This window comes from Setaria italica, chromosome VI (assembly GCF_000263155.2).
Source record: "Setaria italica strain Yugu1 chromosome VI, Setaria_italica_v2.0, whole genome shotgun sequence".
NCBI classification, from domain to species: domain Eukaryota; kingdom Viridiplantae; phylum Streptophyta; class Magnoliopsida; order Poales; family Poaceae; genus Setaria; species Setaria italica.
Window position 1 is genome coordinate 8,722,619 of NC_028455.1, and position 6,233 is coordinate 8,728,851.

Here is a 6,233-nt window from a genome sequence, read left to right on the forward strand (position 1 = left end):
AAAATAATAAACCACGCCAACCTCGCACGAGGTCAACCAGCGTAAGATGCAACAGCGTGCCCAATTGAGGTTGAAGCGACTGCAAGTCGTTGTATCAACCGGCTCTCGCAATAACTAAGTCAGCAGGTTGCCTGACATGGCAACCCAGCTTTGACTTATATAACCTCGCAATTGACCCACGGTTAAACGGGATAAAAGTACAGCAGTTATAAAAAATACATAGGCGCACAAGTACTTCATAGGGCATAACTTCATACACAAACAAAAGTATCTGACCTCGTCAACCTTACATGAAAAAACCAATAAATAAAAAATCTACTCCGCAGCATCCTCCTCTTCGTTAACAGCACTAGGCTGCAAGCGAAGCTGAGCTAACTGCTCACACGCCAGCCTCTTCACGTAGTCTTGCCCGGAGGTTGACCACATGCGCTCGAATAAATTCTTCTTTGCATTCTCCACAACAAAAGACTTTGTAGTACATCCAATATCTGAGGCGGCTGGCGCAACGTAATCATCTTTGAAAAGATTCTTAACATGCTCGCATCCTTGTTCCTCCAGCAAGTGAAGGGCGCTTTCCAAGCAGAACACAGCGGAGTAGTCATTCAAGCCCTCAAGAACCTCGGGGAGACTCTTGACCTCGTCCAGTAACCACTCAAACATACGCTCACACCCCTCATTCAACGGACAATCATCGGGTTCAGCACCAAACACACCAAGGGAAGCTTTATAAACTTCGTGAACTTTTTCGAACCTCTCCCTTAGTGTAGTCTCTATTTGGCTCAGCAATTTTGCCTTCGTTTCTAACTCAGGCTCCATCTGGCCAACCTTAGATTTTAAACCCGAGATAATCTCGTTGTCACGCTGGGCACCTTCGCGTAAGTCTTTGATAACCCGGTCTTTCTCTTTCACTTGGCCCTCAAGATCCACCACTTCCGATAACAGGCGATCAATCTCGTTGCCCCTGGCCTCATAATTTTCGCCGAGTCTGCGAGAGTCCTCTTTCAACTCTGCATTCTCAACCTTGACTTTCTTCATTTCCAAGGACATAGCTGCAATGGTCGCTTCAAGTGAAGCCACCTTCTTTGCAAGTTCCGCAGCTGTCTTCTTGCTCTTGGCAAGCCGATCCCTCGTAATCATAGATGAATAAGACACCTGCAAGTTTTAAAACAAAAATTTTAAGCCAACTCTTCAAAAGACACAACAAAGGTAAAGGATAGCATACAACGCACGTCATCAAATTATCCAGTTACCATACCTTCTTTACGAGGTTGGCCTCCAAGTTGAAAAGCTCTTCCGAGCTCATTGACTTTACAGCTTGCTGAAAATCTGTGCGTCAAGGAGTACAGCCGTAAGTATGCTACAACAATAACAAAAGCCACGAACAGCAAAAAACCACCTACGAGCAGCCCTCACCTTCGTATCTTCGCGCCTCAATGGCGACCGGAACAACTTCTCTAACCCCACTCGAAGTCACCGCGCCCGCCTTCTCCACCTTCTTTGAACCGCCAGCATCTGCACAGCGCTTGCAATCTTCACCCTCTTCCCCCCAGTCCAAAGTTAGGTTGTGTGGATTATAAACCCTACCTTCGACGCATGTCGCTAGAACCTCTGTGCACCCGCTCAAGCCCAAACCTTCGTTAAGCCCTCGAAGACCAGCCGGCAAGCTCTCACCTACATCATAACATTTAACTTTCAGCCTCACGTGATCCTCGCAACTAACCTCACCAACGTCTCCCATAGTTGCCTCCAAATCCAGCAAAAATACCGCCGAAGCCCTCCCACAATCAAAGAACCGAAGCTTCGGCAAAACCACCTCTACATGCTTACCAGATCTCACAACCTCGGCGCAAGCACCCTTTGGATCAGACGAGAACGCATCTACAAGCTTCGCCTTTTCGGTAGCTACCCTCTTCTCATGCTTCTCAGCTTCAATCAAGAGAGGCTGCGCGCTCTTAGCCTTCGAACTAGTGGAGGGCGCTGCAGTCTTAATGCTGGTCGCCGAAGGTGCATCAACCTTGGCGCCCGGTACAGTAACACGTGCAAAATGAGGTTTGTTAGCTCCTCTCTTGGTCCGTGTAGCAGGCCCGGCGGATGAAGGTGCAACAGTAGGAGGGCGCACGAAGATGGGAACAACATATGCTGGTTTGCTCAAGTCAACAGACGAAGCTGTCGACCCGGACGGCAGCACCGCAGACGAAGCCCCCGCAGTAACATCCTTCCTCTTCTGCGCTTCCAAGTTAAGGGTTTTCTGTTTCGCCTTAGCGGCCGCTTGTGACTCAACACTGAGCTTCGTCGTGGGCGTAGAATCAAACTTCACCTTCTTCCTCTGCTCAGCACCAGCGCCCCGACGGCGCCTCTTGCCTACAACTTCGGGACGAGGCGGAATTGCAATGTCAAGCAAGTAAAAAATCCGATTGACATGACGCCCATGTCTCACAACGGACTCAAAAGAATGCCTTTTGGGCTGGGTCACTGGACCCAAGACTTCGTAAGCCATGTCCTCTACTATCTGTACAAACGAGTCCAAGTCGGCACCCCTCTCCTTACTAAGCTCAAAGCAGGGGTATGGCACAACCTTCTTACACCAAGATACCTTCTTCTCAACGAGCTCAAACGACTTTGCAAAATCAGCAGACAAAGGCCACGCTAGGGCGGCGACATACTCCTCCACAAGGTCACGCCCAGATATCAAGGGCCCAGCAGCCCTATAAGCAGCCTCGCACTTCGTCACAATTGCCGTCTGAATAAATGAAGGAGTTGTGAGCACGTCCGTCGGCCCAAACGGTGCGTAGAATGGGAATCCAGTGCCAAGCCCAGCCATTTCAACTTTCACGTAAAACCAATGCGTCAGCCACGCATCATCCCATTTATTCCTCTGCGCAAAGGTAAGTTCTACCCTCGGCAGATTCCTCTTATCATTCTTCCGACGCGGCACGAAGGTACAACACCCAAAGTGATTCTCACAAGCACCTTTGCCATCATCGGAATAAGTCCTCTTCTTCTGGATATGAAGCTCATGCAACCTCGCGAAACCCTCCACATCAATGCTCCCGCCAAATGTGCGTTGCACCCAGTAAAACTTAGACAAGTTCACGATGGCGTTGGGGGTCAACTGGTGCAGTCTAACATGATAGCGATCCAATATAACCGGCAACTGCCTATCACAGGGAAACCGAAGCCCCGCAGTAAACAGGTCCCTAAAAACAACAGCTTCACCAACCTCGGGCGTAGGAACCGCCTCGTTCCCAGGAGCTCTGCCCACCCCCTTAGGGAAGAAGTTACTCTCCTCAAAAAATGCAATGTCTCACGAAGTCACCTGGGAGCGCCCGAAGTAGAGAGTAGGAACACATGGAACCTTCCCCCCGGCGGACGTCTCCGACCTCACTCCAACCTCAGCATCCTCCTCCTCCTCCCCCTCAACCTCGCTAGCCTCTTTACCCTCCCCCTCTTCCTCGTCCAAAGATACAGCATGAACCTCAATCCCCGCTATACTTTTCGTGGCTTGGCCATGCTCACCTTCGCCTTCGTCCCCATCAGAGGACCAATCAGGCGAACTACTGCCGGAAGATCCCTCCTCTGCAGAAACCAGCCCATCCTTCGTATAGATATGTTTCTTTGACCTCTTCCCTTCAGACTCTCCACTGCTCACAGACACCGAAGGAGGACTACCTTCACCACCAGAAGCAGCCTGAAGCGCCATTTCCTCCGAAGACATTGTCTGCGCGCTCTACTTAATGCGGCCTGCCAACAAAACAAAGATGCCACCTCGCAAGGAAAATGCAACGAAGGAACGCAATGAAGATGCGTAGCGAAGGCAAAAGCAGCAAAAACCACAGCTCGAAAGCGACAGCGTAAAGTATGGCCTGTCCCCCTTGCAAACCTTATATAGGCACGGTAAAAACCACCTCGAATCACTAACCGCCACATGGAAAATGACCTTACTACCCCCGTCTAACGGTAAAACGCCTCGCCCCGCGCCGCCGTTCAGGGTGACGTTTTGAGGGCATTTTTGGATTTTTCGCGGGATCGGTCGACGGCGCCTCTGACCTCGCTCACGAAGGGGCTACTGTTGGTGACCGCCCCACAACGCACCCTAAACGAGGCTGGCGGGAACCTTTTCTCTTAACTGACTCTAACCTCGCTACTTTCCCTTTTTACGAAGCTAACAATTAACCGAAGTTAACTAGTGCGAAGATGCCCGTTCTGTGATTTTGCAGGCGAGGATTACCGAAGTCAAAGCCCCCACGGAACTCCCGGCAATTTGACTTCGAGAAGGGTCCGTGCCCAAAAGCCGAAGTTAGCTGACTTCGACCGAGGAAGGCGGAAAGCTTACGGAAGCTTGCTCAGCCCCGACGAAGCTTACGAATGGAGAAGGAAGTGATCAAGATAGCTCTGGAACTACATTACAGTAGGACAGTTTTATAATAAGAATCTTGGAGAGGGTTAGAAATGTAATCTCAGTGTGAAAGCGACATTTTGGGTAGGGGCCAAGTTACTGTCAAGTACGGAATATACCTAGGATGTAGTTGTTAGGTATGGGTATAATGGGAATGCGGGAATGTAACTTTATGGCCTTGTAAAGGGAGATGAACCCTCTTGGGACGATTATTACACATTGATAGGATAGCTACTGTAACACGAGCTTGAGTATTATTGTCTTCGTTTGTCGTAACGTCTCAACGTTGTGTGGCCCAACCCCAACAGTCATGAAAATTTGAAGTCTGTACGAGATGATTAGGGCACGTACAACGCGTTGTAGAGTGCCGTCTGCGTCCTGTCATTTTTTTCACAAAACATCCTCGTATGGTGAGGACTCGTGCTCCGAGAGGAAACCAACGGGTAAAACACGCGTTGTATGCATCGTCTCCTCTCGACGACGGCGCTGGCCGATCCGCTGTGACGAGCGCGCTTTGGTGCGGAGAGATCGGCCGCAAATCTTATTCCCACTCCGTTTCACAGCAGAGATCGCACCAAATCTTCTCGATTATCATCTCCACCGATGCAACTGAAGAACAAAGCGGCGGCGGAAAAATGGATCGGAACCGGGGAAAGGGAGCTGCGGCAGCTTGAATCACTGCCGGCAAAAGGGTGCGGCAGCAGCCGTCTCCGCTCCTCGATCTGCCGCAGGTGCTGCCTCCCCACCTGCTGGCACCTGCAGATCCGGCCGGCTTGACCTTCTCCAGCGTCCATGGACCGAGCTTCAGCGGCGTGGTGGACGGAGACGCCGAGGCAGAGGCCGCGGCCGGGGAAGTCAGTGGCCTGCACGGCGGCGAGCGCGACGCCCCGTCGTCCCCCGACGGCTTCAGCTGCGGCCTCTCCTTGGGACTGCAACGGCTCAAGGCCTGCGGTCTGCAGGTACTCTCACCCTCCGCGCAAGGCAGCCGGCTTCCGAGGCTCCGAGAATGGCGACCTCCTCTTCTGGATCCAGCGCTCCAACCTCCGATTCGACTGCTCGTCAACTCCCGGCAGCATCCTTCTTCGGGGATAGTAGTAGCAGTAGCGTTTATCCGCTCTCTCCCTTGGCTGTCAGGTTCTCAATTTTCTGCAGCACTGCTACAGTAGATTAAATCTGTTCTTGCTCGTTCAGCTGCAGCTTGGCTTGGTGTTTCGATCCCAAGCTTTGATTTTTTCCATTGGTCTGCGCTGCTTTGCTCGGTCTGCACTTCTCTGCCTATTTTTCTGTATTGCTCGGCTTGATTCAGAACTAGCAGGTGCAGCTCCAGCAGCATTTTATTTTCCTCTCACGATTTCTGCCTGCCCGTAGCTGAGTGCATCAATTTTTCTCCTTGCAGTTGCAGGTGGACAGCAGCAGTATGCTCTATTCTTCTCTCTGGACAATCAAAATATTATGTTATCTCAATTTTACTGCTCATTCAGTTTGTCGTGAAAAGCTTGAATATAGGCATACTGTGTGAACAGGTTAAACTTGTGCTTTTCTGGTGTGAACAGAGTGAAGATGTTAAACTTGTGATTGTCGTGTGAATATGTGCTTGCTGGTGTGAACTGATGCTCGCTGATGCAACAAAATAGATCAAGTTTATACTTCGTCATTTTGATTTTTTATCCATGAACGAATTAAATAGTTTGCAGACAACCTAATAGATAAATCTCTGTACAAGTTGTCTGTTTCACTGTCTATATGTGACATGGCATGCACAAAAAGACAATAACTGTCTAAACTGTTGAACACGCCCTTAGAATTATCCCTTAGAATTATCACCTCACGGCGCAAA

At 50.3% G+C, this 6,233-nt stretch overlaps 1 long non-coding RNA gene across 1 annotated transcript; it reads left to right on the forward strand.

The window, feature by feature from the left end:
• Positions 1–4,767: 4,767 nt before the first annotated feature.
• On the forward strand, positions 4,768–5,971 carry LOC111257585. Its single transcript, XR_002678102.1, has 2 exons — positions 4,768–5,711; positions 5,793–5,971. It is a non-coding gene; the product is annotated as an uncharacterized LOC111257585 (long non-coding RNA).
• Positions 5,972–6,233: the final 262 nt, after the last annotated feature.